The sequence below is a fragment of the Halyomorpha halys genome, unplaced genomic scaffold (genome assembly GCF_000696795.3).
Source record: "Halyomorpha halys isolate HHAL.00 unplaced genomic scaffold, Hhal_1.1 Scaffold691.1, whole genome shotgun sequence".
Lineage (NCBI taxonomy): Eukaryota > Metazoa > Arthropoda > Insecta > Hemiptera > Pentatomidae > Halyomorpha > Halyomorpha halys.
This window is the reverse complement of record NW_027113417.1, coordinates 23433-35207: the sequence shown is the minus strand read 5'-3', so window position 1 is coordinate 35207 and position 11775 is coordinate 23433. Positions and strand designations below refer to the sequence as shown.

Below are 11775 nucleotides of genomic sequence, written 5' to 3'. Positions count from 1 at the left end.
ATATATGTATACATAGATATATACATATACATATATACATAGATATATAATGGAATATATGTTTATGTAACGGGCTAAGGTCTGATCCCCCCTTGGCGGCGTAATCCTGCTTACGCCCACGGATGATAACGAAAAACGCTTAAATTAAATTAGGTCTGTTCTAGCACGAATCGAACTAGGGGCATTGAGAGGGGAACATGCACTGGTTAGCCAGGCATCATCAATCTTTTTACATCACCATATTTATTAAATATTTTTTTAATATCACTTGACCTCCATAAAATAATTATTAGTATTTTCAATTTCGATTCTGTGACAATTTAACATTGAAAATATTTAAGAGATGAATTTTAATTTTAATAAACTGTTAATATTTCAGCCATCCTTTTGCAGAAGAGGAACCTTAAAACTTTTGAAACGAGAAATATTATAAAAGCACATCCCCGATAACTGTTGAAATTGGATTTAGTAAATCTGCCAAATAAACACCTCATTTGGAAAATTAATACGTGGAAGTATTTGTCACAATGAATAAAATAGAAGTATCCGTGTGGATTCAAACGAGTGTTAATTTCAACTCGAAGTAGGGTGGTATGATATCTTAGTGAAAATTGTATGATGCTTGTTTTGTTTTTTTACTACTCCGTCGGAGATGTTGGCACGAATATAACAAAAGTATAGTTTACTATGAGTTTCTTCCCAAACTTTATCCCAATAACTTACTCAAATTGTACAAAACCTAATCCCAGTAACTCTAAATTATAGTACAAGAGCTCGGTGGAAAAATTCACTTATTTCACTTCAATTCCTTATTATATTAATAAAAACTTCCTATAATTAAAATTGATGAGTCTGCCAAGTATCGTTATGCATATTACAAAATGGTTAAAATGTTAAAATCTTAAAATAAATAATTATTCATGTGACGATGGGGAGTTCCGAATCGTTACAACAACATTTAACACTAGAAACCCAAATAAAACATCATTTAAAGTAGAGTAAATTTACAATAATACGAGCCCTGTTTATATTTAATAAAACCCCAGATACATTTTTTTTTCATAAAAAATGAACTGAAAAATCATAAAATAATTTTTTGTGATTAGAGGTAATAGAAATTTGAAAGGCAATGATTTAGTTTTATGATTATGAACCTTAAATTCACTCGTGTGATTTTCAATAATTTATTGTGATTAGAGGTAATAGAAATTTAAAAGGTAATGATTTAATTTTATGGAGTAGAAATAAAATGGCGTGGCTATTTTTTGGAAAGCGGAATTAGATATCTTTCTTTTGGAATGGTAATAGTATTTATGATATGAATATGAAACTTGGTCCGAACATCAAGAAGTCAGTTTGTTTCAGCAAATGTCATAAAACCTACTACTTCTACGAAAATAAACGTCATAAACTACATTATAACAAATTGATCTAGCTTTAATTTGATTGCAGGCATACAATAATAAATCACAATAAATTCTCTAACTACTGATTTTTCAGTACATTTTCTATGAAAAAAGTGTATCTGGGGAACTATTAAACGTAAAGAGCTCTGTTAGGGCTCATATTTTAGTAAATTTATTCTACTATATGTTGTTTTATTAGGGTTTCTAGTGTTATAGGTAGTTATAACGATTTAGAGCTCCGAATGAAAAATAATTCTTTTAACATTTAAAATTTTAACCATTTTCTATTACCACTAACTAAGTAGACTCATCTATTTTAATTATATGTAGTTTTCGTTAAAGTATTAAAATTGGAGAGTAATAACATTTTTTTCTCCTATTGGACTCTGTACTATGATTTATCTCATCTAAACAGAGTTGTAATGATAAAATAAAAGATAATACTGCTTTTTCGAATTCATTACAGTGTTTCCATAATATTTAATTTACCTAAAAGGAAGAAATTTCAATAGTCAGTGTCCAAATCTTCAATCCCACAAATTTCCAAGTTAGATAGATAGTTATTCCAAAAATAAATAGTGATAGTGTATTTGACCCACTTCTATTTTTTTTAATAACAGTAGTCGAGGATAAGTGGACAGCATACGGTAAAATTCCATCCCCTTTAACTTAGACTTCTGGAAGATGTGGAAGAAATTTAGAAAAGTATTTTATATGACTTATTAAAGAAAAAAAACTTTTTTAGTACTTACGCGAAGAAAGTGGTATGCAAGATAGCATGACTGACAGAATTATTGTTGCCCACATTACTCTAAATGGATTACTATCTAGCCTTCTGTTTGTATAAATAGCAACATCCAATTAATCCATTAATTTAAAAACATAATCCGCTGTTTTGAACTTTTATTTTCGTTAAGTGAAAGATAAAATATAAATACAACAAAGAAACGGTGATCTTACTACAACTAGGTTCATGATAATAATGATTTGAATCGTTGTGCCAATCTACCTAGTATTGCAAGGTTAACACCTACTATGCTTATCATAAATTTTATTTATTACAATAGTCAGATAATAGTGACACTCAATATTTTCAAATACGCTTCTTGAAGTTTTGGGAAAACTCTACATCAAAGTTTCAAATACATGTTTTGATTATCACTTTGGTGTTTTTTTTTTGTTTTTTTTTGTTTTTTTTTGTTGGGAGCCTCAAGTATTTTAGATGCATTTAATAAACAAATAAATGGGTTTCAAAATGTGTGGACGTGGAGTAGAACTTTATGAAGAATATATTTTTTTTTTTCTGACCCTTCTAAAACAGAAATTAGTAGGTTGTATTACGTGTGGTTACATAATTCGTATTGGTTACTACCTTTTTTCTACCATTGGTACTTGAAGGCGTACATTGAGATACTTATCTCGTCTAGTGTGTCCGTTCCATGTGGATTCGATTATGAAAAATTTGGAGGTGATGGGCCTTAAAATAGAATTATATCGAAATGTTAAACTCATTTTATCAAGGTATCGATATCTTATATATTTATTGCTGCTGTTTTAAACAATACAACTATAAGAGTATAAATTTGAAATGCCCTGTTAAAATCATCAGTCGTCAGTAGAAATGTAAATCGACTTTTTCCAAAAATTGCTCAAATAGTTTTCTCCAAAGATCTCCATTTACTGAATTGTTAGTGTCGCGGCCAACATATGGTCCACAAATCGATAATTGGAACATATGATTTTTATTAAGTAAAAAACAACAAAACAACTTTCTGTTGTTTTTTATACTGAAAAATTGATAGACGACTTCTTAGAGTCTCAGTGTGCACACACATATCGTCTCCATTGTCTCCTCACTACATAGTCGTAGTTGCCTGCATCCTGGCCATCTGCGCCAGCTTAAATTATTTTAGCCACGGCGGGCGGACTACTTCGGCTCATCCTCCAAGAGGACAAGGCGGCCTGGTATGTCGATCTACTTCCACCAGAACAACTCAGGACAACTACATCCGGGGCCCCATCAATCACCGGTGATACAAGACTTTTTTCCTCTAATGTTCAATTCATTTAATAGTTCATAATTTTAATAGTTTTAAGCTTTCTTTTTTTTTCTAGTTTCTATATTTTTATATATTTTGTGTTCCTTTTATTATGTTCACTTATTTAAAAATACAAAAATAACAAAATTCGTCAATTCTTTTCTTTTCACTACTTTTTACGGTTCTACAAAGGGTATCGTAGGCCCCACAAAAGGAAGTGTAACAAGATCTCAGTTCTAAGTACATACGTTTACATAAGAATAACTTTTGCAATACTTCGCTCTAGAGAAGTACATGTATTAATCTGGGATAAATAGAAATTTAATTTCTTTTTAAGTTTTTCAAATTGAATCTTGATATCCCCTGGTATTTTATTTTAGAAGTGAATGATATGAATGAAAAAGAAACTGAAAGCTAATAGGTGAAGAGAGAGGACGAGAAAAACGAAATTTATTAATAAACTTACAATAATAAGAGCACCTTACAAAATATTTTTTCTATAAAAAATAATTTTAAAAAAAGATGAAATAAAATGTACAATAACAAAATTCGACAACCGGAGGACCATGAGAAAAAAATAAATAAGAAAAATATCCGGACCGGATGGGACCAAAATGTTACGGCGGGTAGGGGTTCAAAAGGAACCTTTACTACAGCCCAACCGTAAAAATTAGTGAAAAGAAAAGAATAGCAGAATTTTGTTATTTTTGTATTTTTAAATAAGTGAACATAATAAAAGGAACACAGAATATATAAAAATATAGAAACTATAAAAAAAAGAAAGCTTAAAACTATTACAAAATTAAATAAAAGAAACAACAGAGGAAAAAAGTCTTATATCACCGGTGATTGATGGGGCCCCGGTTGTGGTTGTTGTCCTGAGATGTTCTGGTGGAAGTAGATCGACGTACGTCCGGCCGCCTTGTCTTGGAGGAAGAGCCGAAGTAGTCCGCCCGCCATGGCTAAAATAATTTAAGCTGGCGCAGATGGCCAGAATGCTGGCAACTACGAGTATGTAGTGAGGAGACAATGGAGACGATAAGTGTGTGCACACTGAGACTCTAAGAAGTCGCTGTCCATTTTTCAGTATAAAAAACAACAGAAAGTAATTGTTTGTAATAAAAAATCATATGTTCCAATTATCGATTTGTGGACCATATGTTGGCCGCAACAGTTAGGTAGAAAATTATTTGAAGACGGTGTAGCAATGAGCGAGCTGAAGAACCAACACCTTCATTGTAGACTGGAGAGCGAAATTGCCATGTTGTTTGTCGACTTTCGGACGAGTTGCCATAAGATTGATCCTGTCCAATCATCTCCTTAATTACCTACTCTCCATACACGCATAGTTGAGGCCTTCTAAACTATCTAACATCTAACACAAAAACCTCCAAAACGACTTGCATAATCAATATGATACTATTTCTAAGGACTAAAGTCGCTGAATAGTTCAAGATGAAATTAGACTCTGCCTTACTTTAAATTTGATAAGAATTATGTTAATATGATGTATAACTGATAATAAGCATCAAAAACATGTAATTACCGATGTGAGTAGTTATTAGAAGGTTAGGATGCATATTTGAAAACAAATTGATTTATTTATTTACAATTGAGCAACATGATTACAAATCAATACGCATTTTCATGTATTGTGTGAAATGTCTGTTAAGAATTAATACTTTTTCAAAATTATTGGTTGGTCATTCGATTGGAAATTTCCATTTTGTGTTACGTATTTAGAGATATCCGCGCAAGACATTTTTATAATCCACGTTATCATTTTCACGAATCGTTAAGATTCAATAAGTCTTAAAATTCCTTTGTTTGAATAAAATATTGCCTGCGTCATATTCCTTTGGAATCTATCAGTCTTATGTAGACAAACAAGAGCTTAATAGAATTTAATCTTTCGAGATGTATATACATTATCATCTGTTTTTTTTTCTTTTTTTATATCTTCTTAGGTGATATAAAAAACAAAAAACAAGGAAAATAGGGGGACTGTAAGCGCAATATAGATAAAGTGTTCTGAAGTAATAGATATATCAGGAGACAAGTTTAATATCACTTAATCGGATTGAGGACATATTTACTCACGTATTGCCTACAAAGATAAATTATAAATAATAAATTACAAAGATAAATCGTTGAAACGTTGTGGTGCATTTTAATCATATGGGTATTCTATTTCAATATTAACTTTTTCAATATTTTTTTTCAAATACTTCTCTACTCGTTATTTCGTGAATGTCTTAAAGGTAATAATTTCCTTCTAATCATTTTTAGTAGTTTGATAGTATGTTGCCATGTCTATGGTTTAGAACACTTGGCTATCGTAAAGGGTTCTTCTTGTTCTAGGGGTTGTATTTCATACCGTTTTTCAATTTCAGACGCTTTTTAAATATTGCTTGATTTAATTATCTTAATGTTTCCTCTTCCCGTTTTCAGCTAATATTTCAAAAGTGATATAGAACTGTGGCTCCCTGGAGGTCTTAGCGGATTTTGACATGTCGTACAATGCAGAAATACCACATATGACTAGGGAAGAGAACTATATCTTAGTCAGCCCCAGACAGTTAAAAGCTATTTAGAGGTGGTCAAACGGAAACCTCGCACGCGATCACGAGGAAGTCCAAACGATCTTGCTAAAGCAGCTCCAGAAACGGCATTGCACATATCAAGAACCTGTACAACTCGTCCTTGCGAATGAGATACTTCTCCGCAATAAGGAAACTCGCCATTCTGTTCCCGCTACTAAAACCAGCAAAATCAGGAGACAAAGAAGTGCACGGAGCTGTCTTCCCTTCTCTTGCTACAATAGCCGCTTTCGCAGACGACAACGCCAACGCCAAACATTCCCTCAAGCGGGCGGAGAAAACATGCCAGGATATAGCTGTAAAACTACACCATCTCAACATCCAGGTAAACCCGGCAAAAAAAGATTGCGTGGTGATCGCACAACATAAAGGAAAGAAAACCATACTACCTCGCACGCACCAAGTGGCAAACTCCGTACTAAGAGCCTCCAAACCCCATAGTTTATCTGGGTATTAAATTGGATCGTCACATGACACTATCGGATCATGGCTACGTGAAAACCAAACGGGCCCGTCTCAGATCATACCGGCTACACCACCTTTCATCATCATCCGTATTCACACTAAGGCTCAAACTCCAAATTTACAAAAGTATTTTGAGACCAGCACTTCTATGTGGTACTCTCAGAGAAGGCACAAAGCGCCATCTACAACATTTCCATGAGACTGAGCGGCCAACATCGCTGAAGAAGATGGAGACAGATCAACCACACGAGCTCTTCGAACTACCCACTGTGTCTGAGTTCATCCAACGCTGGCACATAAAGTTTTTCGACTCTGTACGGCACCAAAGAAATCCACTGTTCAGGACCCTTACACCAGTGCCTCCTCCCGTGCGTTGGCAACGAACCGGATAAAAATTCAGAAACGACGTGCCAGGACCCGTATTAAGGGAAGAAGTTTTTAGGTTTAGTTTAAATTTAAAAACCAATGTGTGCCACGGCGCATTATAAAATTCAAAGAACGCCCAGCACAACAAAATTACAACTCCTTAAAATGTAGGCAACTACAGAAGAAGGAAACTATAAAATTATGGTACAATAAAATGAATAACAAACATACAACCAGAAACAACACAGAAAGTAGAACACCGAGAAAAATAAAAACAATCGGAACAACAAAGAAAGATAAAATATAAAAACCACAAAGTCAAAAAAGAATCACTGAATTTTATAAAGAAATAAACAAAAAGATTACAGTAGACGACAATAGAGAAAAAGGACAAGAGGAAACAAATAGTAATAGCAATAATAAAAAATTCTTTAAACTTCAATACATACCAGGACTAACAGATAAAATTTAAAAAACACTGACAGAATATAATCATATAAATATCAGAACCGGTCTAAACAACAATAATAAGTTACAGAATAAGCTGTCCAACATGAAAGACAAAGTTGATAAGATGGAAAAATTAAACGCAATTTATAAGATAGATTGTAAAAATTTTGGAACATTGGTGAAACATCTAAAAAACTGGAAACTAGAACTAAGCAACATGTAACCAATTGTAGAAACGTTAAAAATATAAATTGCAAAGCTGTGGCCTACCACAGCATGAAATCGAACCATGAATTCAACTTTGAAAACCCAAAAATAATAGATACAGCACAAAATACAAAAATCAGAAGATTTCATGTAACAAAAAACATACAAAACACAGTAAACTACAAAACTGACACTAAATACTTAAATACACATTACGCCGACATTATAAATAGACTCAAAATATAAACATAAGGATCAGAAGAAATAGACGGGGTTAGGAAATAAAAAGCAGGACATTAAAAAAAAAACAAAAAAAGGAATGTCAAGAAAATCTGTTGTCGGAAAAAAAGGATGTGGCTAAAAATATAGTTAGAGGATCTCCAGAATGACCATAGTTCAAAGAGCACACGAAAATTTTAAAAAGGGATGAAGGAAGTAAAAAGAGGTTGCCAACAAAACAACACGTGTTGAAAGACAAAAGAGGGGGCTGTAATTAGTGAGCCTGTTCAAATATTACAGAGATGGGCAGAATATTTCAGGGAAATTCTAGTAGAGCCCAACCACTAGAAAAAAGAGGAAAGGATTAAGCAGCTAAAATGCCGACTGGGCGTACCCTGGAGAAGAAGATGAAGTATAGCCGCCAAAACAAGAAAATATTGAAGAAATAATTGGTGAATTAAAAAGCAGTAAGTCTCCTGGTATTGCTGGCATACATTCAAAAATTTAAAAAAATGAAGGGGATGAACTGAAAAACTATATATATATATATATATATATATAACTATTTATACTGTTACTGTAGCCGTGAGTCAACTCTGTGGGGTTCGGGAGCCTTCCACGTTCCACTCATCTTCAAGTATCAACGTTAAGGTACCCAACGTTAATTAGAGACAAATCGGGCCGTCGAGCGTGATCACCTCTTTGCTATTTGTTGATCTAGTAACAGTACTGTCTTACGAAGCTATGTATCCTTTATTAGTTGATTCTTTATGGGTTTTAGCGGTATTACTCAATCTCCACGGATTTGCAAAACTTGTGACGCGGCAGGGAGAGGATTGTGAGGATCGCAGGGAACAAGCTTTGGCTCTCGTTTGAGAGCAGCAAAAGCTGGTTCAGTTTTCTTGTATATTGGTGATAGAGGTAAATGTTTTGAAAACAAGAAGGAATTATTTCATTTTAACATAAATTTAATTCTATTTATCACGTATGTAGATTATTCCATTACTGAATTGGTATTTATTATTATATGGTTTTACTTGTTTTCATAACTATTATACTTTTAATTTCTTAATTGTTATTATATTGTTTTCATTTTCTTGTATTAAATTGTGTTTCTTCTTCCTTAATTAGGGCTGTTAGAAGCTACACCTTATAAATATTTAGGCTACTAACACCTACCCCCTTTAATTGTAGTTCATTAAATTGTTCTTCTTAAAAAAAAATCTTAATTATATTCAGTTTATAGCAATTATCCTTCCTTTTTCTAACCTGAGTTTATATATCATAGAATTATTTTTCTTTTTGTTTTTTGCAAAAAAAAAAAAATTCTTTTTTACCTCCAGTGTTCATTCTTTTGGTATGCATCAACGCTCATTTCATATAACTCTACTGTAATCTAGTAACATTTTAAGGAGTTGCTGTTATTTTTTTATAAGTTAGCTTGGGTATAATTAGTATTGTAGCAGAATTATATAATTGGTGAATTGAACCTAAAATTAAAACTTTTTGTTTTTATTTATTTAATGTAATTAACAACTGTACAAAATAATAAATACAATAAGTAAATAGGATGAATGTTTCAAACACTTCAGAATCTTGGGAAGGAACCATCAGCATTAATTTAAATTAGAAGGTCATCTTCTTTTCAGACGCCTCGGAGGATTATCAGGGATTGCTAAGAATGAGATATTAAGAACTAGTGGGTTAGGATGGGTAACGAGTTTAGAAAGACGCTTATCTGTTTTGGGCCAAACCAGCAATGAATGGAGATCTTTGTGAATGAGTTTATTTGTAGCATTATAAAGAGTATCAAGGATTTTACATAGGATTTTGGAATGTAAGGATTGGATGCGGTAGGCATTTGATGGTTTGGTAAAGCCCCAGAGCTCAATTTCATATGTCCAAATTGGTATGATTATCAGTGTATAATTTTTTCCAGTTAATGGGAAGTTTAGAGCGTTTGTCAAGAAGGTGTTGTTGCAATCGAAATCTTCGATATAAATCAACAGTTTCTTTTCGTTTTAGTCTTGTATGTGGATTCCAAGTAAGTATCTAGTCAAGATGGAGTCCTAATTATCGAAACTATTCAACAGACGTTAGTAGAATATTTAAAAAATACTATAGGACAGGAGGATAGAGGTATACGAAGGAGAGTAAAGGTGATCCGGTGGGATTTGTCAGGATTTATTTTGATTCTCCAGTTTTGACACCATTCTTCAATGGATGTAATGTGTCTATAGAGTTTGTGATGTATTAGTAGGGTCGTTGTTTACTGACAGTATACATGTGTCATCAGCGTATGTTGTTAGGACTGTTAGGGTGGGTTGGTTGGGTTGTCACCTGTATAAACCGTATACAACCGTGGACTGAGAAAAGAGAGATGAGTAGGCTAGGTTATGATTTACTTTAAAGGTTCTATCAGCGAGGTAGGAATGAGTTAAAAGAAAATATGTAAGGGGAAGGAATTGATGAAGTTTATAGAGGAGAACTGGATGCCAGACTCGATCAAAAGCTTGTTGAATATCGAGGAAGACTCCCGTGTAGTACATTCCGCACCCAATGTGGAAAATATGACATCAACCACTCGATGAAACTGTTAGACTATGGTAAAATGGGATGTTCTAAATCCAAACTGGTGGACAGGAATAACATGATATCAGTCAAGAATTGGATAGAGGCCTTTTAACAAGTTTTTCTAGGATTTTGCCCATAATGAACAGTAATGAAATAGGAAGGAAGATGGATATTCAAGTGACTTAGAGGGTTTGGGAAACATTTTTATTATGGACATTTTCCGAGGGTCGGGGAAATAGGTGGATCGGAGGATAGCATTAAAGATATAAGTAAGGAATAGGATGCCTTTACGGGGGAGCTGTTTCAGAATATGTGATGTGATAAGATCGTGGCCAAAAGCTTTTTTAGAAGGTAATTGGTGGATGGTGTTTATTATTTCGGAGGGATGAAAGGCTTTAGAACGAAGGGTCATTTTGAGTGGAATTGTAATCACTGCTTCAACTTATTCAAGATGGGTTGGATTAAGGATGTCTAATTAAAAACAAATTAAAACTAAATTAGTATATTATAGGCGCCTTATGACATTTTGCAATCATCGGGGTTCGAACTTGCTAGAAATATCTTTTTCTGATAGTTGTAAACGATCCATGAAATATCTGTACTGTGTGAAAATTATTTCTTTAATTTTTACTATTGGTATAAATTTTAGCTGTGTTGTTTTTTTGTAGAGAAGTCCCTTCAACAATTTTTCTGATCTATCCTGAAATGATTCTAGACGTCACGACGTCGATTGCGTAAATTTAACATAGGTGCTCCGTAAAGCGGTACCGACCTCATTATGCATTTATGAAGTCATGATTGAATTTTCAGGTGAATAAACAGGATTCTTGAACCGAATTAATTGTAGCGACCATGCTACTGCTGCCCATTAAACGTAACATTCTGAGCTACCAAGCTGGCGCAACTACAACGGTTATCACACAAAAATAGTGAATTGTTTTTGGAGAATAACTTGAATTGACTTGTATATAACCATTTATTATATCATTATGACTAAATGTATTATTTAAATCAATAGAATCTTCTGATCTACTAAAAGCAAAGGCCTTACACGTAGCATCTCTCGATGGCGTTTAATAGCCCAGAGGGTTGACTAAGCATACATCGGAAGAATTCAGTGTGAATTTCCCCTTTTGAAAATTCCTCTCCTTAGGAGGCATAAGAATTATTATACATACTAGCTCAGTACATTCTATTGATAATTTTGTAATGTATATCGGCATTCATTTTACACCATCTCCTCTGGATCTCTCCTCCTTCCTATACCTATTGTTCCTTTTGCAAAGAGTTACGGCTCGTTCCCGTAAGACTCACAATCCCTTTCGAAACTGCTGACTTGCTGCCGGCAGAGCGAAGTCACCTTCCTGCAATGACCTACAGCTCGTCCCTTAGGACTCGCTTAACCCTTCACCACTGCAGTCTCGTACCCTGTTGATCGTAGTTTCCATC

The 11775-nt window shown here is 33.6% G+C and overlaps 1 long non-coding RNA gene across 3 annotated transcripts in view; it reads right to left on the bottom strand.

The window, feature by feature from the left end:
• The window catches only part of LOC106685411 (uncharacterized), a 23197-nt gene extending 20796 nt beyond the window's left edge, over nt 1-2401 (bottom strand). For 2 of the 3 annotated variants that reach the window (XR_001343839.2, XR_001343843.2), the window contains exons 1-2: nt 2159-2401; nt 1896-2083 (exon numbers count right to left, since the gene is read on the bottom strand). This is a non-coding gene — a long non-coding RNA (uncharacterized lncRNA). The remainder of the gene's footprint in view (nt 1-1895; nt 2084-2158) is intronic. The other variant, XR_001343844.2, reaches the window with a different exon arrangement.
• Between the last annotated feature and the right edge of the window lie 9374 nt (nt 2402-11775).